Here is a 26591-nt window from a genome sequence, read left to right as displayed (position 1 = left end):
GCAGCAGCAGCAGCAGCAGCAGCAGCAGCAGCAGCAGCAGCAGCAGCAGCAGCAGCAGCAGCAGCAGCAGCAGCAGCAGCAGCAGCAGCAGCAGCAGCAGCAGCAGCAGCAGCAGCAGCAGCAGCAGCAGCAGCAGCAGCAGCAGCAGCAGCAGCAGCAGCAGCAGCAGCAGCAGCCTCTCCTTCCCTGGGCGGCGATGTTCTCTTTCTGCAGGCCCTGGGTCTCCCAGGCCACCCCAGCCAGCCGGCTTATGTATCCCTCTAAAGAGGGACAGGTGGTAGCAATCAGTCCCAGTTGGCTGGGTACCTGGGGCCTGGTCCTGCAGGATGCAGGTCTGCCAGGCAGAAGTCCCACAGGGAAGGGTGGTGGAGGTGGTGATCCCACAGCAGCAGCAGCAGACTCTCCTTCCCTGGGCGGTGATGTTCTCTTCCTGCAGGCCCTGGGTCTGCTATAGTACAGAATGATGCTATAGTACAAATAATAGACCTAATAATTATTAAATTCTCAGGGAAGGAATTATGACAGTCCTAAAAAGGGATTTAAATGATACACATTTCAACACATTTATGCTATGTAAGTTGCACATTTTAGTGTTACATTGGTCACAAAAACTGATTCATGTAAAACACATTTTATGTAATATCTCATCACATTTTTTAATGCCAGCAAAATCAAAGAAGAGAATAAAGTTAAAACTTATAGATTTTTCTTTACATTTGTTGAAGGGGTAAAAAGTCTTGTGCTTTGTGACCAACATAACATGCTGAAACAACTTGTGTTATTGTCCTAAGCTCATCTGGTTTTGTTCCTAACATAAAATTTCTTCTCAGTTTACCAAATGAGGTAGCAAACTATCAGTACAATAATAGCTCATTAACCTGTTGTCTATTTTCTTTTAGAGGTCTTTAACTGAAGATTAGGGGGAAATATAGAGGTTCTGAGTAATCTTGCACGACATGCTTCTGGTTGTTTCACTCATGTGTAAAATGCCATTTTGAAAAACAATTGCCAGATAATAAAACTCTGGAAAACTATTGTTATGGGTTTGGAGTTGAGATGGATAATTTCTGTGAGTCCCCTTCCAGCCTCTGATTTGGAATCCTGTGCCTGGGGGTGAGAAACCCACTCTACTGGTCAGATGAGTTTCTTTTATTAATCTAATAGAGCAGCCAGGTGGATTAATGGGTCTATCAGGTGTCCATCAACTGCTGAATGGGCCAGGGAGACCCTTTTGTCACTGAAACTCTTCAGGAGAGCCCCCCCCTCCTGGGGCCTAGGCGAGGCTTGTGTTGTCAGTTGAGACTGAGAAAGGCTGGGAACTGGAGGCAGGCAGAGAGACTGGCTCTCTGCACCATGGCTTTGAGGTGCCTCCTGCAACCTTGATGGAAAAGCTGGATATTGGACTAATGATGCCTTGAACGCCTCAATCCTAAGCTCAGGTTGGAATGTGTGTAAATAAACAAACCATATTTCATAAAGACACCACAGTGAGGCTGACCTTCTTTCCAAGGGAACCAAACCCTGGGAGAGCGCAGGGAACCCTGGAAATCTCACCTCTTGAAGATTGGGGTGGCACACAACACTATCTTTAAAACGACATAGGACATGTTAACTATATCTGAAAATGAAAAATGGGTCAGTAGGTTGATGTTTTCATGGAATTACCCTAAAATATAGCTTTAAGAAACTGTTTTGGCTTGGTCTAGTCTTGAGCCAGAGGAGAGAGGGAAACTAGATCTATCGGACAAAGGGCTGACCAAACTCTGGAAGGTTAAAATAGTAGTCAGATACTAGGGCAATCCAGAAATGCAGGGTCTTAAGGAGAAGCCAAGACCAAGCACAGTGAGATTGTCCAAAAGTGGGAGTCGTGCAATAGCAGGGTGAGACAAAGCTGAGGTGAAACACAGCAGAACAGTCCAAAGGTAGGCAGGTTTCCAAGAGCAAGTATTAGCAGGGATCAGTCACAATTGTATGGGTTGCACAGAACTAAGGCCCTGCCTTATTTCAGCAACAAACAGTCTTCCACTTGGAACTTATGTAGCCTTGTCACCCAGACCCAGCTGCAACTTGTTAGCCTCTTACTCCTAAGAAGCCTAGTACAAGAAGAACTAGTGAGGTATGCATTACATTAGCAGGTGGCTGTTTGTGCTGGTGTAGCTTGGGGCCAGGAGTTATATTGACCTCCATCTTTGATTCTGCAGAAGAAGGAACTGCCACAAGGAGGTCAGGAATCTTATCCACAGTTCCCTCTGGATCCTCTGCTGTAAAAGAGCTTGGCAACACTTCTCCAGAGATACTGAGGGTGTTTGGGTAGTACTGGAGTCAGAAGGCCCAATAAGGTCTTCAGACTTTATGTCATCCAGGTCATCATCTGAGAAGTCATCATCATGGTTTGGGCCTGGTACAGGTGTGACACCATCAGATGTTTAGTATTTTGCAGGAACATCTTATTTAATACATTGCTCCCCTGAACATCAGTTATATTTTTATTAGTTTATTGTTTTATTTACATTCCGCCCTTCCTCCCAGTTACATTTCTTCAGGTCCAAACTAAATGTGGTATGTTCTTTTCTTTTTCTGAAAGCTGACATGAGAAAGGGTTATTTACACCAGGGCTGCAGCCCTTGGGGAGGGAGATCTAATACCCTTTCTGTATCCTGGATCCACATGGCCCTTCTGAAGCTGCTATAGCTGTGATGGGAAAAGCCTAATATGAGTGCCTTATGTTTCCCACTGTTATGCTAAGAGCAGCTTTAGGAGGGCAATTTGGATTAGGCCATGGTGTGGATTCAGGAGGGTGTTGAACCCATTGTCCCACAGTGTTGGTTTTAGCAAAAAAAAAAAAAAAGACATCAGAGACACACTTTACCTCTTCCATGTCATATATAATTTGGCCCTAAAATACTGTCTGTACTTTTATTTTTCTTCTAGAGTTAAATGTTTCTGGTCTATAACACTCTTACATTCATGAAATATTTCTACAGGACTCTAAAACAAAAATACCTGTGTGATTTAACCTGCATACACAGCAGTGGCCCTGTCAGCAGGCACTCCTAGCATTGCCAAAGGGTTACCATGCTCAGCTACTGAGCATCCTCTAGTGCTCATTTACAAAAGTTACATCCCTAGTATTTTGCTTTCATGGCAATGGAACAGGTGCTTTGGTGAGTGAACCTTGTTTGTTCCTGCTCCCTTGGTAATGCACAGGACCTTGTTTGTGTAGATTTGTTGAACGTGCAGAATCCTGTCTTAAAATGAAAGAATTAACTTCACAGTCCTTTACATTTAGTGTACTGGTCAGAGGTTGGACTAGGACACGGGAGACCAGGGTTCAAATCCCTACTCTGCCATAAAACTCACTGGGTGTCCTTGGGCCAGTCACTCTCAAACTAACCTACCTCACAAGGTTCTCATGAGGATAAAGTGAGGAGCGTGATAACCATGTACCCCATCTTGAGCTTCTTGGAGGAAAGGTGGTTTGTAAATATAACAATAAACAACAACAAACTTTTTGATTAAAGAAACAAATAAATTGGATCCTGGTTTCGTCAAGCTTAGGTAAGACCCAATGAAATAAAAGGGACTTCAGTCATCCCTTGGATCTACTCTAAGCATAAACATGGTTAAGGTGCAATCCTAACCCCACATCTAAGAATAAGTCCCAACAAATTCAGTAGGACTTACATCTGAGGTGACATGGTTAGGATTGCACTCTATGTCTGGATCCAACCCAATATGGCAGTATACAAAGAGGAAAGTTACAAGATGTTGAATAAGGTGAAAGGATCAGAACTGCATAAGGAGAGGCCATAGATAACATCAATGAACTTTAAAGAAATGGGTGAATAGCCTGTTATAGCTTATTTGAGATATTACAGGGAGTTCCTATCTGATATATTGTTAGACTGAAATCATCAGATCAAAATGATTTCAAAAAAATACATTGTGAGCTATTTTGATGCCATTAACATTCCATTTAATGTTATTATTGGTAACATTAGAATTATCAATATATTGAAAGTTGAAACAACTGGTAGTAGTAACCAAACAAAACAATCTGGTTTGGCAACATTTTAGCAGTAATCTTTTTCACTCCAGTATTTTTGTAATACTTTCACCAGTTTCAGGAAAGGGTGGGTTCGAGTAGGGGTTTCCTGAGTCTTTCAGAACACGATTTTAACGTAGCAGTGTGTTAAAAGGGGCCCCCAGAGAGTCTTGTTTTGGAACATACTGACGCCTACACATTATTATCTTCACCATGTTCTGCAGTGTCGTGTGAAATTTATTTTTAATCTCTAGCAAAACATGCCTGTGTTTATCTAAAATTCAGAAAAGGCCAAATGATTTAAAACAAAATCACTTTTCAAATAATTATATGTACAATGAACACTAAAACATAAAAGTCTAGTGCAACTTAACAAGAAAGGGTTGGTTAAGGATCAAAGAGAATATGTTTATTTTATTTCATGAATGCAAATAAAAAGTACTTTCACTTTAACAAGTTCATGCATTGCTGTTGACAAAGTCTTAATAGAAGAAATCTTTCCTCAACAGGATAAAGCTTTTTCCCATAGAGGTATATATACATAGAACAGGGTGTTCACTAACACTGCAAAGGTATAACTTTAATCACCATATAGTTTTATTACTCCTGCTATGTTACAACACCATCTTGAAAATGATCTCCTTTGAGTAAGTTCTGTCTATTCACAGGTGGAGAACTTAAAACAACTTGATTATTGGTAGATTTATTGATATGAATAACAGTTCTAGAGGAGCAGTTGTGTTAAGCTGTTACAGCAAAAACAAAGCAAGGGGTTTTATGACGCCGGTCTTATTGAAGATAATGCCCTACATATTTACAATATACTTAAGGTTGCAGTCCTGTGCACACTTTCCTTAAAAACATCTAAAAAAATAATTCCAACACAGATGCAAATCTGAGAAAGCTTTCAACTTTGCCTGCTAAAAATGCATATATATATAAAAAACTCATCATGAGCACAGCTTCCTGCCCATGTTCAGAATCAGAACCAGAAGTGGATTGTCATAGGGGGGGTCCTCTCTGATCTAGCAGGGGCACCACGCAAATGTAACCTTGCAAAGAGAGTAGCCAGGTTTGACTACAAAGGATGGGTGTGTGCTCCACTCCTCAGTGACCAGAAGGACAACTAACAGTACGTCCTGCTTTCCGTTTTTGGTCAGTGGGGAGTGGAGCATACACAAAGGGATTACAGAAGCAGTGGCCACCCCATCGCTGGGTGGGAAGAGAACCTAGGCTAACACCCTCCTGCCAAAGGCAGCCTTGGAGGATCCATATTTGTCTACCTTATATTGTTTAATGAAGGTGGTTGGATGAGCCCAGGTGGTTGCTCTGCAGATCTTCTGTAGAGGAAAGTCTTTATGAACAGCTGACGTGGTAGATACTCCCCTGATGGAGTGGGCCGTGACGGTGTAAGAGATTGAGCTTTCTAGGCTAGGACTACATAGTCTCACACCCAGCAGCTGATGGTGGATGTGAAGACCTTCAAACCTTGGGCACCCTGTTTATAGGCAATGAGCTATTGAGCCTTAGCTCTCCCTGAAGGAGCAGGGAGGGGAGAGGCATGAGTTTCAGGTGCCTCAGCTGCTAGAAGGTGCGGAAGACCCAGGAGTTGTTGAGTCTGCTCGGGGCCTTGGGGGGAGCAGTGAACTTGAACTCCAGCCAATTCCCACGGGTGGCGCGAGCTCCGTAGAGGAGAGTGCGCCGTCCCCAGTCGTTCCCGAGGGCCCGTCAGGGGATGCCCCAGAGGTTGTACCAACTCCTCCCTTGCCAAGCAGTTCCCAGGACGCTTCCAGCGTGACGCCACCTCCTGACCTCGAGCCTGCAGCCCAAGAGCAGGTGTCTTCCGACGAGCTGTTGGAAACACGCCCCCCTCTCCTTGTGCCCACCGCCGTGAGAAACGGACAGGGCAGAGACAGGATTTACGAAGGAGTCAGAGATTACGATCGAAAACGTTCCCTACATAAGCTGGCCTCTCAAAGAGGGGAGTTGCTGAGTCAACTTCCTTCACACGCCGCAGAGCATGTCTAGAGTGTAGTTAGGGGTTTCTAGTAAGTAAGGCAGGTTTCTATATGGAGTGCAATGTCCTAGAAGTATCCATTACTCTAATAAAGCAAGATTTAATTGCACCCGTGTCTCCGTCTCATGGTTCCAGCTCTGGATGGGACAGTTTGACTCAGCCCACATCCCTACTCGACTCTGTCCCCATGACGGATGACATGGACGTGGACGGAGCAAGAGGGGAAAGACCTATAAACATGGAAACTATAGATGGCCAGCCCCTGAAGTCTGGGGGAGTAACCAGAGTGACTGAGAATTTGGAGGTGACAGTCCTGGGGCACCGGGAAGACCTGTCGTTCTATGTGGCATCCTTGCCTTGCTTTCCGGTGGTGCTGGGCATGCCTTGGATGGTCTGGCACAACCCCACAATCTTCTGGGATGAAATGGTGGTGGCTTTTACCTCCAAGTACTGCCATCAGCATTGCCAGCCCCGGGAGACGCCGGAAGTGTTGGCATTATTTCCCCAAGAGAAATAATGTTGCCAACCAAGTACGAGGATTTTCGAGACGTGTTTGACAAAAAGGAAGCAGAACAACTCCCTCCTCACCGGCCCTATGATTGTGCCATTGAATTGAAGCCTGGAGTGTGCATCCCCGCCGGGTGAATCTACTCTCTGTCTGAGGCAGAGTTGGCAGCGCTAAGGGAGTTTTTGGACACCAACCTGAAGAAAGGCTTCATTCGCCCTTTGCAATCCCCAGCCGGCGCACCCCTGTTGTTCGTTAAGAAGAAAGGGGGTGAGCTCTGCCCGTGTAATGATTATAGAGCCCTCAACCAGATCACGATCCCCAACAGTTACCCCCTGCCGCTCATTAGGGAGATCCTGGAGAGGCTGCGGTCCACCAAGATTTACACGAAACTGGACTTGAGAGGAGCTTACAACTTGGTGCGGATCAAGGAAGGACATGAGTGGAAGACAGCCTTTCAGACCCGTTACGGTCAGTATGAATTCCTGGTCATGCCATATGTATTGTTGGGAGCTCCTGGAGTCTTCCAGAATTTTATGAATGACATATTTAGGGACTTTGTGGACCGTTTTATGATTGTTTATTTGGATAATATCTTGATATACTCAGACACCCCTGAAGAGCACGACGCTCATGTGCGCGCTGTGTTGCAGAAGCTAAGGGAACACCACCTTTACTCTAAGTTGGAAAAATGTGGATTCGACCAGACCACTTTGGACTTTCTGGGGTATCGTGTCTCCCCGGCAGGAGTAGAAATGGACCCAGAGAAGGTCTGTTGTGTGCTCACATGGCAGCCCCCTAAGACCAAGAAGGATTTGCAATGTTTCTTGGGGTTTGACAACTGCTATCATCGGTTCATAGCAAACTACTCCAAGCAGACAGCACCGCTCACAGACTGTCTGGTTCAGGACCTTTCTGTTGGACGGAAGCTGCTCAAGAGGCTTTCGAGAGGCTGAAGCGAAGGTTTGCTATGGAACCCATTCTACAGCATGAGGACCCCGCTCTTCCTTTTGTGGTTGAAATGGACACCTCGGACGTAGCGATCGGAGGCGTCCTTTTGCAGCCCTCTCAGAGAGGGGGAGGACTGAAGCCTTGTGCCTACTTTTCCTGAAAGTTAACTGACTCTGTACGAAACTATACCGTGTGGGAAAAGGAACTGTTGGCCATCAGAGATGCCTTTGAAGCCTGGAGACACCATCTAGAAGGGGAGCAACATGAAATTGAGGTGTGCACAGACCATCGCAATCTGGAGAGTCTACACACCGCCCATAAGATCAATCAACGACAAGTGTGCTGGGCCCAGTTTTTCACATGGTTCTATTTCAAAATCCATTATATCTCGCAAGTGCAGAATAAGAGAGCCGACACCCTGTCCAGGAAGCTTGAATACCTGGGGAAACCCACGCCAAGACTGCTACAGTTTGTTATCCCTTCTGAGAAAGGAGTGGTTGGAGCTTGTCAAGACTCCTGGGAGGCTGAAGTGCATGAGGCGCAAAAACAGGATCCATACGTCCAGGAGCGGCGGGCAGGCCGAGACGCTCAGGCCGAAGTGGAACAGAAGGACTTTACATGGAAGGATGACATACTGCACCATCAGGGGGCAATTTACGTGTCCCCCGGGGAACTGAGAGCCAGAGTTTTGCGCCAGTGTCATGATTCCCCCACAGCAGGCCATTTTGGGGTCTTTATGACTATTCAAGCCATTACCAGGGAATTCTGGTGGCCTAAGGTGAAGAAGGACGTGGAACATTACGTCCGCTCCTGTCCCACTTGTATGAGATCTAAACATGCCACGGGGAAGCCGCCGGGATTGTTGGAACCCCTTCCTACTCCGCCAGGACCATGGCAGATGGTTACTATGGACTTTATTACAGATCTTCCACCTTCTCAGGGGAAAACCACAGTTTTCGTGGTAGTTGATGCCTTCTCGAAAATGGCTCACTTCATTCCATGCGCTGGGCTCCCTAACGCTCAAGACACTGCTAAGTTGTACGTTCAAAATGTGTACCGGCTGCATGGACTGCCAGACAGCCTGGTTTCCGACCGAGGGACTCAATTTACTGCGCGTTTTTGGCAAGCTTTGTGGAAGTTGCTACAAAGTGAATTAAGACTGTCATCCGCTCATCATCCCCAAACGGATGACCAAACTGAGTCAACGTGATTTTGGAACAGTATTTATGTTGTTACGTGGGCTACCAGCAGGACAATTGGATGTCTTACCTGCATTTAGCAGAATTTGCCTATAATAATGCTGTGCATTCGCACACGCAACAGACTCCTTTCTTTGCCAATTTTGGCTACCACCCCCGAGTGTTTCCTGCTCCAAAGAATAATCTCTCGGTCCCAGCTGCTGAGGATCTCCTGCAAGAACTTCAAGCTATGCAACAGCTGCTTCAGGAACAACTGGAACGAGCTAAGGCAGATTACAAACACGCAGCCGATCAGCACCGGCAAGAGGGAGCCCTCATTCAAGTGGGAGACAAGGTGTGGGTGTCTACACGTTATTTACCTATGCCTAGCCAGTGTTGTAAGCTGCAGGATCAGCGGGTAGAGCCCTTTGAGGTGGAGGCGCAGATTAACCCTGCAGACTAAGGCTGCCTCCCACTTTCAAGATGCATCTGGTCTTCCACCGGGTGCTACTGACAAAGGACACTCCTCCCGACCCTCACCGTCCGCGGGTTGAATCCGCACCGCCGTTGTTGGTGGATGGGGAGGAGGAATACGAGGTGGAATGGATACTGGACTCGAGAAAGCGTCGCGGGCGCCTGCAGTACGTGATCCATTGGAAGGGCTACGATGCATCAGAACATTCATGGGAAACAGCGGAGGATGTGCACGCCCCGACTTTGGTGAAAGAATTCCACGAAGCTTATCATGCAAAACCCAGACCTCGAGGGTGGGAAGGGTTAATGCATGGAGAGGGGGATGATATTGAGCCTCAGCTCTCCCTGAAGGAGGAGGGGGGAGAGGCATGAGTTTCAGGTGCCTCAGCTGCTAGAAGGTGCGGAAGACCCAGGAGTTGTTGAGTCTGCTGGGGGCCTTGGGGGGAGCAGTGAACTTGAACTCCAGCCAATTCCCATGGGTGGCGCGAGCTCTGTTGAGGAGAGTGCGCCATCCCCAGTCGTTCCCGAGGGCCCGTCAGGGGATGCCCCAGAGGTTGTACCAACTCCTCCCTTGCCAAGCAGTTCCCAGGACACTTCCAGCGTGATGCCACCTCCTGACCTCGAGCCTACAGCCCAAGAGCAGGTGTCTTCCGACAAGCTGTTGGAAACACGCCCCCTCTCACCTTGTGACCGCCGCCGTGAGAAACAGACAGGGCGGAGACAGGACTTATGAAGGAGTCAGAGATTACAATCGAAAACGTTCCCTACATAAGCTGGCCTCTCAAAGAGGGGAGTCGCTGAGTCAACTTCCTTCAGAGCATGTCTAGAGTGTAGTTAGGGGTTTCTAGTAAATAAGGCAGGTTTCTATATGGAGCGCAATGCCCTAGATGTATCCATTACTCTAATAAAGCAAGATTTAATTGCACCCGTGTCTCCGTCTCGTGGTTCCAGCTCTGGACGGGACATGAGCAGGGACTCCGAATGCCTGAAACTCTGTGTGCATATGAGATAAGTTTTAAATGCTCTGTAAACATCAAGTTTATGCCACTTCTTCTCCTAGGAGTGGACCAGATTGGGACAGAAGTTTGGGAGAACAATGACCTGCGCCTGGTGGAAGGAAGTGTTCACTTTGGGGAGGAAACTTGGATCCAGACATAAAATCATCCTACTAGGGTGGATGGTACAATGCTCCTCCTTAACAGAAAGGCCACCCAATTCCCTCACCCTCCTGGCCATGGTGACAGCTACCAGTAATACAGTCTTTAGGGCGAGTTACCTGAGGGGAATGGAACAGATGGGTTCAAAGAAAGCTTCTGACAGGGCCCTCAACACAGTGAGGGAATCCCAGGAGGGGAAAGGGTGAACCACTGGAGGAGCAAGCTGGGCAGCCCCTCAGAGGAATCTCTTAAGTTTAGGATGGGTCATGGGGGGAAAACCTTCAATGGAAGGAAATATACTGCCTTAGGCAACTACTTGTTGTTTCAGGGTGTTGGGGGCCAAACTTTGGTCCAGGCCCTCTTGCAAAAAATCCAGGACCATGAGAAGGCTCACCCCCTTTCTGCAACTCCTTCATGTTGGTGCCATCTCTGGAAGGCTCTCCAGGAAAGCTCAAAAATCCTGTTGATGGAAGGAGGCCATTATGGGGTTAATGACCTTATCTGATAGCCCCTCCCCCTTTAAGTTGTCCCACACAGTCTCCAATGATGAAGATGGTAATAGGATGGATCAGGATGGAGAAGGGGCCCCTGAGAGAAGAGATCCGAGGGAAGCAGGAGACGCCAAGAGAACTGATGCTGAGCTTGATCAGGTCTAAAAACCACAGTTTGTGTGACCAATAAGGGGCCACTACCAAAACCTGAGCCTGGAGAGCCCTTACCCTGTGGAGGACCTTGAAGTTGAGGCTCAGGGGTGGAAAAGCCTAGAGGAGACCTTGCAGACAACAGGTGGAGCGCATGTCAGAAGCTCTGGGGTCCCAACATCTTGATATGAAGGGCTCAGTCTGAGTGTTGGTCATGGAGGCAAAGAGATCCAGGCAAGGAATTCCCCACTTCTGTGCAAAGGTAAGGAAAGCTCTCTGTTGAGAATCCATTCCCTTTGCTGAATCTGCTTCCTGTTCAGCCAGTTGGCCTGAGTATTTAGGGAGCCCTGAACATGGACAGCTGAGAGAGATAAAAGGCAATGTTCCACCCACTGGAAGAGATCGGTCTGCACCTGGAGAGGACCTGATCGAGTGCCTCTTTGATTATTCACATACGTCTAAGCTGTAACATTGTCAGTTTGTATGAGAAAGTGACATTGGAGAACCAGGTGTCGAAAGTGGAGAAGTGCCAGATGACTTGCCCATAATTCCAGCCATTTAATGGATTGAGTCAGTTTGGGTCTGGTCCTCTTCCCCTGTAGCATCCATGGTGACTTCTATGTCAAAAGGCTCTTGGGGAGGCATGCCCTTGAGAAGGTGAGTTTCTGACTACCATCAAATAAGAGAGAGATGTATTCTTCTGGGAGCTGGATGGGCCAGTTCTCTCACTGGGCAATCAGGTCCTGGTATGGAAGGAGAAGCTACTGAAGCGCCTGTGCATGGAACCAGGCCCTGGAACTGAATCTATCACTGCAATCATGGACCTTAGGAGATGGGTGAGGTCCATCAGGAGGACTGAAGGATGAGCCGGGGCACCCTGCACCTGTGAGAGTACCTTGGAGACTCGTTTCTGGGACATGAGGACTCTCTCCTCAGATGTGTCTATCACCAACCCCAGATGTTGAATTAGTTAGGCTGGATCCAGACAGTTCTTGTCTTTGTTGACAATAAAACCATAGGCTCCTAGACAAACTAGCCCAATCCTCGGATTGGTGACCCCCCTCTGGTTCTTAGGTGAGCCACAACAGCCACCATGAGTTTGGTGAAAACTGGGGGGGGGGGGACTGACAACAACATAAAGGGCAAGGCTCGCTCCTCGAACTGAAGCTGGGGTATTTTGTGATTGGTTGATAGTTATTCCAATCCAAGGGGTCCAGGGCAGGTTTCTTTAGGAGTGGATTGACTACCACCTCTTTCGAAACTGCAGGGACTACCCCCTCACGCAATGAAGTGTTAACCACACTCTGGACCTAACCAGTCAAACTCCCACTACTAGATTTAATAAGCCAGGAAGGTTGGGGTCAAGAGGGCACATGGTTGGACGTGTAGCTGCCAGCACCTCGTCCACATCAGCTGGCTGCATAAGCTGAAACTGATCACATAACACATCACTGACTTCATCAACTGCAACAACAGCAGAGTCAAGGTCACTCCGAAGTCAAGCAACAAGTATGTAGCCAGTTGGTCACAGAGTACTCGAATACTCCAGAGGTCCTCCTCCACAATGGGAGTCAGTAACCCCTGAACCATTTGAAATAACTTTGCTAGCTAGCTACTAGAGGATGCAATGCAAGCTGCAAAAGGAGCCTTCTTCACAGCCTGCACTGCCTCAAGGTAGGCATGAGTGTGCACTAACCAGTGTTTGGTTGGTTTCAGAGCGAGACTTGTGCCACTTGCACTCTAGTCTTGGTCCGGCTTGCTTCATAGCCCAAAGCTCCCCAGAATACCAAGGAGCCACTTGGGCTGCACAATACCAGAGAGGACGCTCAGCAGCAATTGTGTCAAAACGCTCATTTCATCTCGCCACTCGAGACCTGGGCTTCGACAGGATAGTCAGCTTTCTCTACTGGAAAATCCCCCAGAGCATTCAGGAACACATCAGACTCCATCAGTCTCTGTGGGTGGGCCATCCAAAGGGGCCCACCCCCTTACCCTTACACCCTTCTTGTTTATGTGTCCTTGCTCTTAGCCACTCTTCTCCCCCTTTCTATTCTTTACTAATATAGTCCTTGCACAAGGATTTCAAACTGTACTAGAGTCAACAAAGTGGTTTCAACTGACATACACAATGCACTCTAAAGAGCAGAATAGTGATTCCTCAGTGCAGAAATTAGATTGAGGGAGTGGGCACTGAATTCATATGTGTACATCAGAAAGAAAGTCTGATGCTGGACTTTTAATCCAACAGAATTTTTCTAGTTCTGGAAAGCAAACTGTGTAGAAAACCCAAAAGAGAGCTGACTTTCTAAAAAATAGATTTATACAGAAAGTGTGTAGTTATTCTGTACCGCTACCCCAGCACATGCTTAAAAGTTTCAAGCACAACATCCATTAAGGTTTCAAGCTCAACTTCCATGATCCTGCCTTTCCATCAACTGATGTCCAGGAATCATTTTAAACCCATAAAAAAAGCACAGACTAAGGGCAGAGACACGCTCACTGTTCTGCTGGTTCTAGTGCGTCTCCACCTTTCTTTTCTGAAAACGGGGCACACGCTAGTCAAACCCCACCACTTTTTACTATAAAACCTGGTGGAATCAGCTTGAGTGCATTTAAAAAAAAATCATTTCAAAAAGATTTCACAACTGATTGGCAGATCAATCCATTCCCCCTCCAGGTGTGGCCAATGGAAACGTTTTGCTGTAGGCGACTAGTGTATTCACAGCCTATAACATCACACAGATACAGAGCAACCCACACAACCTCTGTCTACTTTACAATTTTGTAATTTCTTCATTCTCAGTTTTAGTGTTGTACAAAGGAGTTTGTTTTTGTTTTTTATTTATTATATTGCATTGCTGTATCCTACCCTGGAATATGTCAGGATGAAGGGTATTTTAGAAATTTTAGAAATAATAAGCAAATAAAACCAGAACAGATAATCCAAAAAGCCATCCATAACTAAAACCCACCAATAAAAGTTTTCACCTGGTGCTGAAAAGATATTAAAGAAAACAGCAGATAACATACTGGGACAGATATTTCAAAAACAGGATTATCAACAAGGCCTGTCGATCTAATCTCCAGAATTGGAGGCACCTGGAACCTTTGCTAGATTCATACAAGTTCATACTGTTTAGAAGGTGGTCCTTCAAACAATGCACATTATTGTAAACACTGCCTTCAAACCACAAACTAGAGCTTATTTCTTCACTACTGAAGGTGCAGTCCTGTTCTCATTTACCTGGACAGTCCCAGTGAACTCAGCAGGGCTTACTTCTCAGTAGACATGTACTGCTTTAACCACTCAGAAGAGTTTCTAGCTCTGAAGAGTGTGGATAATGTGTCTTTGTCATACCCATACATGTAGCAAGTTGCCATCACTCAGCCTAAACTATCACCAACATTTACAGGTTGGGTGAGTAGATGCAAACGAGGACAGGGCTCCTGCAGCTCTGATGGACTCTGTTCTCTTTTGCACCTGGTAACCCTATTTACAGCACAGTTCTAAACTTGTCTACTTATAAGTCTCACTGAGTTCAGTGGCGACTACCTCCAGATAAGTGGTTATAAGATTGCAGCCTTTGGTTATAATCAATGCATATTTACCTGGGAATAAACCCCATTGAACATACTGGGAATTACTCATGAGTAAACATGAAGAGGATTGTTCTTTAAAATATTGTTCTATATTCTTTAGAGGAAGGATGAGAAATAAATTGCTAATTTCACAGATTGGTTGAAACAAAGGAGCAAACCTTGTTGACAAAACATCTTATTCTATTTATATCTGGAAGTTTATCATAGTGTGGAAGTCTGCCTTTAAAGGCAAACCAATTCTTTATTGCAAGGCTACATTCCTTTATGTTATGCAGCCTAAACATGAAGATGATGTCAATAATGTACGTGTAGTGATGGTGTCCTGTCTATATTGTACAAGAACAACTTTGAAATGTAAATGTTTCATCTCTATAGTCATATCCTGATCAACAAACTAAACACTAAATATATTTAGTGACTAGCCTGATTTTTTTCTGGAAGCTTTAGCTAAACAGGAACGTACATAGTTTTTTTAAAAATGTTCATCCAATACAGTCAGTCAGTCAGTCAGTTTTTATTACGGTCGATGACCAAGAATAGAAATATACAAAAATATATCAATATACAAAAATAGAATTATAAAGCGCAATACGTGGGTACTAACATATTAGTTTTCTGAAGTTAATAGTTTCCTGATGTTAATAGCAACAGCACAAAACTTACCTACAATTTCAGTTATGTGGGATGAATGGTCCGCAAGAAGTTGCTCAACATAGACGGCTTCACTTCTTCCAGGTAAATGAGTAATTAAAGGTTTAATTAGTTGGAATCTAGGTTCATTATAATATTCACAATGGAGTAAAACATGAGGCAATGTCTCTATCGCACCTACACCACAAGGGCACTTTCTGTCAGAATAAGGTGTTTTTTTATACCGTCCAAACAAAATTGCAGAGGGTAAACAGTTTAATTTTGCCCTCATAAAAGCCTTACGATGTTTGGGTAAAGGTAAGTTGGATATATATGGCATAGGATATTGAGGGTTAGCATTATATATATGTTTTTTGACAAGGACCAGGTGTTGTTGAAGATCAATGTCTTTAATTCGTAAAGAAATATGCTCTTTGGCTTTGGTATAACCCATTGTTAAAATTATGGGAAGTGAATAACCGAGATTGGATAATTTATCCATAATCATCCTTTCCCATGCAGAATAAAATTTATCTTGTAATATGTGAGGGGCCAGACCTATTGGATTAAACAATAACTTGAGCCAGGTGTTAATTCTGAGTGACCATACTCGAGATTCTATAGAGGGAAGTCCCGCTTCCATTCTTAAAATGAAACTAGGGATACAGGTGGGAATTGCAAAAATGGCTCTGAGAAAGAATTTTGAACCGCTTTCAACGAAATAAATTTCTCATCAATTGTAACTTGAGAGCCATATAACAATTGAGGGATTATTTTCGCTTTAAAAACTTTTATAGCAGCAGTGGGAATTTGACCTCCTTTATTATAATAAAAGGACAGCAAGGCCTTCATAGTTCTTTTTGCGTTAGTAACTGCTTGTTTCAAATGTGAAGACCATGAACCAGAAGCTTGGAAAGACAAACCTAAATATTTGAATACTCTAACTTGTTCGATTAGGTGATCATTTATCCTCCAAATATGTTTTGGTCTTTTATTAGAAAAAATCATTATCTTAGTTTTTTCATAATTTATCAGCAGAGATTCTTCCTGACAGAATGAAGTAAGGGCAGATAACAATCGTCGAAGACCAACGGGAGTTCATGATATTAGCACAATATCATCAGCATACAACAATATCGGTCTAGCATATGTCATTAATGTTGGAGGATGTGATGTAATTGATGTCAACTTATCTACAATTGGATTTATATATAAATAATATATTAAATAATAACGGAGCAAGAATACATCCTTGTTTGACCCCTTTAAAGGTGGGTATGGGGTCTGTTAGTTGACCTTTATTGTTGCATCTGACTCGAAGAAATGTGTTATTATATAGTGCTCGAATAAGAGTTAGTAATCAATATTTCGTTCAATAAGCTTATTCCATAGTCTTTCTCTTAAAATAGAGTCGAACGCTGTTTTTAAGTCGATGAATGCTGTATATAACGCACTCCTCGATTTGCTCTTGTATTTATTAATAAAATGTTGCAGGACTAATGCATGGTCAATAGTTGAGCGTCCTGTCCGAAATCCCGCTTGCTCTGGAGCCAATATTTCATTTTGATCTATCCATAAAATTAATTTATTATATAAATTTATTATATAAATTTACAAACAATATTTAGAAGACTTATTGGTCTGAAATTGGCCGGTTCGTGCAATGAGCCTTTTTTATGGATTGGCACAATAATTGCCATGCCCCAATCACTGGGTATATGCATTGAAAGATCTATATGGGTGAATAAGGCTGCAAGCAAGGGTGCCCACCAATCAATATTAGATTTGAATAGTTCTGCAGGGATGTTATCGGAACCTGGGGCTTTATTAGTTTTTAACTTGTTTATAAGATCTGTGATTTCATTTATTGAGACAGGATCCCATTTAGGGATATCATATGTAGGGTCTGCAAGGTCTACGTGACCGCTGTCATGTTCATATATTTTGGTAAAATAAATCTCCCATTGTTTGGGGGGAACATGGCAGCCCATATTTGGAGAAGAGTTTGGCCAATTACAAGCAATGATTTTCCAGAACAAATTAGAATTTTTCAACTGGGAGGCATGTAAAAGACGTTGCCAGGTTTCATGCAATCCTAGTTTCTTTTTATTTTTTATTAGACGTCTAAATTGTTTTCTTTCTTCACAATATGCTTGCAAAGCACTTGGTTCTTGATTCGTTTTGAACGCCTTAAATTTAGATATTAATGATTTTTTTCCCTGAACACATTCCTTATCAAACCATGATTTTGATTTAGATATTACTTTATTTGATTTAGATTTAACATTTGATATCATTAGTCTTTGCACTAGAGTCATTAATTGTTGGAAAGAATGAAAGACAACAGAAGACTGGGAGGATATCTGTATTGCATCCTTTAAAGCAAGCAAGTCTAAAGAATCCAACATTTCATTTATTTCATTCGCAAGCTTAGGGATCCACTTGACCTTTCCCGGATAGACTTCATATGCTGTCCTAGGGTAGGTCTGGGGATCAATTTGAACTGGGAAGTCTCCACAATTTAAAATCATGATAATGGGGGAATAGTCGCTTTCTGGTCTGTCAACACATTTGAAAGAGGTGATCAAATAATATAATTCTTGGGAAACAATCCCTAAATCAATTACTGAAGCACCTCTGCTCGATAAGAAAGTATATTCCCCTTCTCTATCCTCGTTAGTACGACCATTCAATATGATTAGATTTAATTCAACAGTCATTTGTACTAGACAAAGACCAGCATATGTAATGCCATGATCTTTCGATTGCCTAGTAGGTATAATATTAGACCCATCTGGAAGAGGAACCATTTGATGGAATTTGGCGAATAGGGCCTCATCAGTTGGGCCCATTCTAACGCTGAAATCGCCTAATAAAATGAGCTTTGCTTCAGGGTATAGTGATGTTAAATTTTGCAAATAGGTTTCAAGGTTACTTATCTTATTAACATCAGATTGTTTATCTTTCTTTGGGGGTAGATATACATTGACCAATAAAAAGGAGTGGTGTTTTAGTTTTAAATTTACAGCTACCGCCAAGTCCGATAAGGGCTTAAGAGTAGTAATTGTGGCATGTATCATAGTGGAGATCAATATGCAAATACCATCCTTTGGTCGACCACCCTTATTGCTACGCGTCACCTTAATTTGATAAGCCGTATACCCATCTAACCCAAGCTCATTTGTCGTCCAAGTTTCCTTAAAAAAGAGACACACTCCAGGTCCGCAAATCTATTTCCCCAACCCGCGATATTCCAGGAGAGGAACTTTAAGATGGAGGTAGCTGGCTTAGATCGTTGTCAGTTATCTTTTCGTGTGTGAAGGTTTAATTTTATAGAGAGAGAGTTTGTTTGTCTTAGTGGCAGGGGAATAGCTGACATTGACTTCCGACCTTCAGCCTGTACTTTGTCTCTTTCCACGTTCGTAATGAGTGGTAAGTTGGAAGTCGAAAAGGTCACCGGATCCAAGTCAATAATACCATATTTTTTGGGGGAGGGGGGAATCACTTACCTATATCAAATTATAAAAACCTTTGTAGCTACTATTATCTTGAAAAATACAAACTAAAACATATAAACAAAAATGGTAATTTAGTACCAGTTTTGAAGTTGTTTTTCTGTACTGCTAGACAAATAAAATGGATTGATGATGAAGCATCAAAAATTATTACCAGTCATTTTGGGGTATTTTACCAAACTGATACTAAAGAAAAATGCCTGATTTATGCGGGAAGAAAGAAGCACAGCTACCACAGCAGGGGCATCATTACAAAACACACTCGAAGGTGATTTTGCCCCTCTCAGATATGCAATTTGATTTGTGACTAGGGTCATGGTGCTAATGGAATCACTTTAGACTGTCCTTTGCAGCAAGGACTGGTCTGTTTCCTCCCTTGCTGCTTTAGCTTCCCATCTATTCAGCACTGGTGCTATTGCTACTTATTTCACACTGGCCTTCCCTCAGCAAAGTCACACGCCATCACTCCTCGACTGACCTCCCTTATCAATCCTAGCATACTTATATAATTGCTCACTCTGTAACTTCTACCTTCCATCACTCCCCATTTCCATCTGCTGGAGAATGAATTCCAATCAGCATACCAGCACCAACTGCCATTCCGGCACCTCCCTCCCCGCAATGGTAAATGTCAGAGATGGCAGCACTTTATTTCATCAACGGTGTTGGCAAGACATGCCATAATTTTATTTGCAATAACTAGTTTGGGTAGGCACCATTATGTTTATTTGGGCTGCGTGGCAATGCCGCAATAGAGACTATTTTTAGCTTGTCCACATTTCAACATTATTTAGCTGTTAATCCACTTTTCTCTACATTCAAATTAGACCAGAATAGTCCACACCCACATGTATTTGAATTTGTATATGGAGAGCAACTTTATTCTTTCCCATTCACACTTGTAAGCGTTCCCTTTCATGTTTGTCCCAATCTTCTATTTTGTTAATTCTATTATGGTAATTAAGTACTGACAGGGCATGCACGCAGATAGCTGCACACACACCATATTTTGCTTTTAATTTCCCCATCCATAAAGTGCACAAAAGCACAGACAGGCAATTACAAATTTGCTTGTGTAGTTTTCTGGTTTGGTACAAATATGAGGGATTAAAAGAATATATATATATATTGTGTTCATTTCTTTTCTGACCATGTTCATAACTATTTCTGGCAGGTTCCTGAACATAGTCTCATATATGACTATGTTCAGGAACCTGCCAGAAATAGTTATGAACATGGTCAGAAAAGAAATGAACACAATTTTGTTTGGCAATATAGAAATTATGAATGTAGTTTGCTTGTGCAGTTTTCTGGTTTTGTTCAGATCCGAGGGATCAAAATAATCACTCATCCATTCAGAAGCATACTGAACATTGCCAGAAAAGAAATTAAAGCATAGAGAAAATAGTGGGTGAGGAAAGGGGAGTAGCAGAAAGTGATGACTGATCCACCTACCCAAAACTCTGAAACACTGACACCAAGTGGAATAGTTTGGAGCCCGATTTCCCCCAGTTTATCAGATTATTTCCGTATCAGGTAGATCCAAATTTACAGGTTGAAAGCATTGAGACTGGTGTTGTTTGAGGATAATGTATGCAAATTAAATGGGAATGCAAACAGCTACACTCACACATTAAGCTCCAGTCTGGGCAAGCCCTTTGTCTCTGGTTTAAACTGCATGGCACTGGTACAATTTCCTTTCTGGTTTCAACATTTTCTTTCTGATTTCAAGAAGTCAGGGGATTTAGTCAGGGAGTATAGTTTCTGGCAAAGATAGTGATAAGTATATACAGATAGTTCAACTCATAATACTCTGTAGTTGAAGGTTATCCCTCATGCAGCTCCCTCACGTGTGATGCATAGCTGTTCAATGTTTCATATTCAATGTTTTTAGTTTAACTTGCTGCTATTTGTTATTGATTTTATTGTAATATTGTATTTTAATCCTGTTTTGTTCACCGCCCAGAGAGCTACTCGCTACGGGCGGTTTATAAATGAAATGAAATAAATAAAATAAATAAATAAATAATAACATCATCAAGATGACCCAACTACAACATTAACAAACTTCATTATCTTGGTATCCATTGGTACAATTTTGTTGTATAAATTCTCATTGGAAAGGATAAACTATGAAACACATACTAATGATTTGTGATTAATTTTCTTTTTTTAGGCCAAATGTTGGATTGTGAACACCATTTGGGGAGGTATTGTGAATAGGTATGTGCAAGAAATTATTTTCATTTATTAAAGGTTCCATTGGTTTATTCACCCCTGAATTATATTTAGTTACTCATTGTACTCATATGTCCACTCCTGAAAAGTGGGCCCACCCTGGACTCATTGGTTTGTAACAACTACTGCCTGGTTGTAAATACCTTTTTTAGAGGGAGTGATCGAACGTGTTGGAGTGGAACTATTGCAAGTACTCTTGGGTAAAACCAATTACCTTGGCCCATTCCAATTGGGATCTAGGCCTGGTTATGGGACTGAATCATCCTGGTCATCCTGAAGGATTATCTTTATTTGGAGAATGGGGAGTGTGAACCTGTTATTCTTACTTGACTTCAGAACAGCTTTTGATACCATTGATCATGCTATCCTTCTGAACTGGCTCTTTGAGATGGGCATCTAGAGTGGTTCCAGCCCTATCTCCAGGGTTAGTTTCAGAGAATAGTATTGGGTGATTATCTCTTGGTCCCCCAGCACTTATGCTGGGGGGTGCCACAGGGTACTATCTTGTGCCAAATGCTATTTAATACCTATATGAAGCTGTTGGAGAGGTCACTTGGAGGTTTGGGGCAAGGTGTCATCAGTATGCTCATGATACCCAGCTCTATTTCTCTGTAACACCCAAATCAGGAGAGTTGTGCAAGCCCTGGACCAGTGGCTAGACTCAGCGGCAGGCTGGATGACTCTAAATCTTGAAAAGACAGAGGTACTGTAGGCGAGCAGTTCCTGGATCTGGATAACTGGTCAATTGTCTGCTTTGGGTTTTTTTATCGTATATTTTTTTATTTTTTAAAGAAAATAAAATACAAATAAAATTTAAAAAAGGAAAAAAATGCAAAAACAGATGACTTCCGATCTATCTTCGATCAGCTGTAACAGATATATAAAGATACCTTGTTCACTAATAAATTACATAATCTCCTTTTTTCTCAATTAAATAATCTAGTTAATCATCAAATCCCAATATCACCAATTCATTTTCTGTGTCTCGCAAAAAACTCAGAAAGGGATCCCAATCCTTGAGAAATGTGTCTATTGTTTTTTCTCTCAATAGACACGTCAGCTTATCCATTTCTGCCAGGTCCATTAGTTTTAGTAGCCATTCTTCAATTGTTGGTAATGTTGTATCCTTCCATCTTTGCGCATATAGCAATCTTGCTGCAGTAACCATATATTGAATCACTCTTCCATGATTCCTTTCCAATTGTACGTCCATCAAGCCCAACAAAAAATGTTCTGGTTTAAATTGAATATTAATCTTTAAAATTCTCTGCATTAATTTATATATTTGACTCCAAAACGTTCTTGCTTGTTTACATGTCCACCACATATGGTAGAAAGTCCCTTCCTGTTGCTTACATTTCCAACACTCATTATGAACAGTTTTGTATATTCTTGACAATTTCTCTGGGGTTATATACCAATGATACATCATTTTATAAAAAATTTCTTTGAGATTGTAGCACAATGTAAATTTCAACACTTTTGCCCACATATTTTCCCATTGATCCAATTGTATGTTATATCCAAAATTCTTAGCCCATTTTACCATACAGTCTTTTACTTTTTCTTCTTCCATTTCAATTTTTAACAAAAGTTTATACATTTTGGCAATTATATGTTTGTCATTTGTACACAAACTCATTTCAAACTCAGATTTACCTTGTTCAAAATCAAAAATTCTTTTATCAATTTTAAATCTTTCCATCAACTGTAAGTAAGAGAACCAATAAAAACTATAACCCTCTGCTGCCAGCTGTTCCCTCGATTTCATTTTGTATTCACCTTGTTCCTTTTCCAAAAGATCTTGATAAGTTAGCCATCTTTCTTTTCCTAAAATTTCCTTTCTATAAAAAGCTTCCTGCACTGAGATCCATAGTGGCATTTTAGTGCATAGCCTTGGTTTATATATATGCCATATTCTCAACAGAGCACATCTTATAAAGTGATTTTTAAAATCTACATTAACTTTAACTTTATCATACCACAAATAACCATGCCATCCAAACCTCAGGTCATGCCCTTCTAACTCCAATAACCTTCTGTTTCTCAACAGGATCCATTTCTTCACCCAGACTAAACAACAAGCAGCAAAATACAGTCAATTGTCTGCTTTGGATGGGAATGTACTTCACCTGAAGGAAGAGGTTAATAGATGGAGTGCTCCTGGATCCATATCTGTTGTTAGAGACCCAGGTGACCTTAGTGACTAGGAGTGTCTTTTATCAGCTTTGGTCGGTAAGATAGCTACAGCCATTTCTGGACAGGGATAATCTGACCACTGTTAGCCACGCACTGGTAACCTTGATATTGGACTACTGAAATTTGCTGTGTGTGAGATGGCCGTTGAGGCTGTCCTGGAAGCTGCAGTTAGTAAAATATGGTGGGTCGACTTCTCACTGAGATGGAATATTGGCATATTACTCCTGCTGAAAGAATTGAACTAGCTGCCAATTAGCTACCAGGCTAAGTTCACAGTGCTGGCACTGGTGTACAAAGTCCTATACAGGTAGGAACAAGGATACCTAAAAGGTAGTTTTACCCCTTACATACCCAATAGATCACTGTCTTCTATAGGAGTGGGCATCTTGCAGACATCATCCTATCAGAAGGTCCATTCCTCAAGAAGTCAGTATTGGGGGCACATACCGTTTGGAACTCCCTTCCATTATATATCAGACTGGCACCTTCCCTTATTGTCATTTTGGCACGAGTTAAAGACATTCTTCTTTAAACCAGCCTTCTTTATCCCACTTGGTATCTGTGTTGGATTTGAACTAATTTTTTATATGTGTTGCATCCTGTTGTTTTAAATTTATACATACATACATATATACATATGTGTGTGTGTGTTTATATTTGCAAATGTTTTAGTTGTCTTATACATACAGTTGTATGTTTTATTATATTGTAGATAGCTTTGGGATGCCTCATGGAAAACGTTTCATATCTGAAATTAATAATAACTTTCAGAACTAGTTTATTCATTTATTAGCTTCTATAACTACCATTGCTATTTGTTTACCATTCGTTTCAATGAAAGACCATACCAGTAATTTCAGTGTTTTCTATCCAAATGGCACAACACTTTTAGGCATTCTTCTTCTCCTTTAAGGCATTAGATCTGCCACATCAGCTGCTTTTTAACATTCTATTTCTCACGTTCACATTTGGAGGCAACTTTGGTAGTATGTATGTACTGATTTGATTAATGAATTAATTTAGCTTTTCCAGTTTTTAGTGAATAATTTTTTTAAAAAAAAATTATTTTTCTGATACTAAAGGCTTCAGCATGCAGCAGAAAAAGATGGAACGTATAATCTTGAGGGTGCAAAAAAGGATGTTCTAGCCGAGTTTCAAGATTACATTATGCCTCTGAAAGTGGAAACATAAGGAAAGGTCACAATAGAGAGGAAGTCACCCCACTTCCTCCTATAATGTTGTTTTCCATTAAATTAAAACTGTTATTAAACTGTAGTCACCGCATTGAACGTAAACAGCGTAATCCCAAAACACCCCAGGCCAAATTTTTTATTTCTACAGCCTTTGAACATACTGGAACATCCCCACATGCACCACAAAATAGAAAGATAAAGACACACACATACAGCCCCAATCCACTCAAACTTGTTTCAAAAGAAATTATACGTAGAGGCTGAATGAGTGTGGTCTGAAGAGCAACCAGGTGGCATGAGATCATGGGAAAGAGGTCCTTCAAGAACTCTTTTGGCTTGTCTTGTGTTCCACTTCAAAGGTTGTACTGAGGCAACCTGAGCTAGCATGTTCCCTGCAAATGTACAGTAAAGAATACCATAATCCAAACAATTGCAAAGGTTTCTGCCAATGGATTGTAATTCTCAGTTATATGAATAATGTAAAGGAACTATACTTGCAGGCCTTAGTATGGCTGCACCCACCCTTGAAACTCCCTCCCACTGCATATAAGACAGGCACATTCTTTGTTACCTTTTTGGTGCCTGCTAAACACACTCTTTTCACAAGCCTTCTAAAATCTTTAGCCCAGTTGGTTTATATCTTGGATTTGAAGTGAATTTATATACCGTGTGTGTTGTTTTAAACTGTTTTTTTTAAATTGGTGTTTTGTTTCATGTACTGCCTTCAAGTCGATTCCAACTTATGGCAACCCTCTGAATAGGGTTTTCATGAGGCTGAGAGGCACTGACTGGCCTAAAGTCACCCAGTGAGCTTCATGGCTATGTGGGGATTCAAACCCTGGTCTCCTAGGTCATAGTCCAACACCTTAACCACTACACCACTAACTTTTTTAATATATGTAACTGTTTTATATATGTTGTTGTTGTTATGTGCCTTCAAGTTGATTATGGCTTATAGCGACCCTATGAATCAGCAGCCTCCAATAGCATAAACCACCCTGTTCAGATCTTGTTAGTTCAGGCTTCCTTTATGGAATCAATCACTCTCTTGTTTGGCCTTCCTCTTTTTCTACTCCCTTCTGTTTTTCCCAGCATCGTCTTTTCTAGTGAATCATGTCTTCTCATTATGTGTCCAAAGTATGATAACCTCAGTTTCATCATTTTAGCTTCTAATTATAGTTCTGGTTAATTTCAGTTTATATGTCTTTTTCGCAGTCCATGGTATCTGCAACACTCTCCTTCAACACCACATTTCAAATGAATTGATTTTTCTCTTATCCACTTTTTTCACTGTCCAAATTTCACATCCATAGAGATCAGGAATACCATGGTCTGAATGATCCTGACTTTAGTGTTCAGTGATACATCTTTGCATTTGAGGACCTTTTCTAGTTCTCTCATAGCTGCCCTCCCCAGTCCTAGCCTTCTAATTTCTTGACTATTGCCTCCATTTTGGTTAATGACTGTGCCAAGGTATTGATCCCTGACAACTTCAATGTCCTCATTGTCAACTTTAAAGTTATATAAATCTTCTGTTGTCATTACTCTTCTTGACGTTCAGCTGTAGTCCTGCTTTTAACTTTCAACAGCATTTGTTTCAAATCATTACTGGTTTCTGCTAGTAGTATGGTATCTTTCATGGTAAGAAGTATTCAGAGGTGGTTTACCACATTGCCTTCCTCTGAGTTTGGATGCATCTTAGTCTGGTGTTTTATATATGTTATTACATTGTAAATCTCTTCGGGATACCTCATGGGAATAAATAAAAAATAAAGAAGAGGAAAGGTGTAGAGGGTGTAGATTTCTGAATATATTGTAGAAATTTTTATTAATAAACATGTCTGGACTTTGCGAGTATTGAATTTAGGTATTCTGTAGTTAAAGGGATGCTGCCAAGTCCCCGTAGTCTTTATGCTTACATCACTAGACAGCAAATTTGACTTCAATTCCTCCAACAGTATGTTTTCTCATTAGATTCCAGTTACCTAATGTCCAGGTATAAATCTATTACGGTTCAGCTAAAGGGCGACTAGTAGATCAGCTTTCTCGATTTCACAATGTATCCATCAACATTCTATAAGATTTATTACCCAAAGCAGGATGCAATACTAATTCATACGATAAACAGTAAAAATAGGCCAGAGCACATAACGTGAATAGCCATTTAGGAAGTGCAGTGAGTGACACTGATTCAACTAAAGACAGGGAAAGTAGTCTTCAATCCTGCCTGTACATTGTTTGCACCCGA

General features: G+C 42.1%; 1 long non-coding RNA gene across 1 annotated transcript; it reads left to right on the top strand.

Annotated features, from left to right (window-relative positions):
• The first annotated feature begins 2030 nt into the window (after positions 1 to 2030).
• On the top strand, positions 2031 to 23141 carry LOC133385970 (uncharacterized). Its single transcript, XR_009763039.1, has 3 exons — positions 2031 to 2116; positions 20890 to 20936; positions 23005 to 23141. It is a non-coding gene; the product is annotated as an uncharacterized LOC133385970 (long non-coding RNA).
• The last annotated feature ends 3450 nt before the right edge of the window (positions 23142 to 26591 follow it).

This window comes from Rhineura floridana, chromosome 5, assembly GCF_030035675.1.
Source record: "Rhineura floridana isolate rRhiFlo1 chromosome 5, rRhiFlo1.hap2, whole genome shotgun sequence".
NCBI lineage: Eukaryota > Metazoa > Chordata > Lepidosauria > Squamata > Rhineuridae > Rhineura > Rhineura floridana.
Note: the sequence above shows the minus strand (reverse complement) of the source record. Positions and strands in the feature narration are given on the sequence as shown.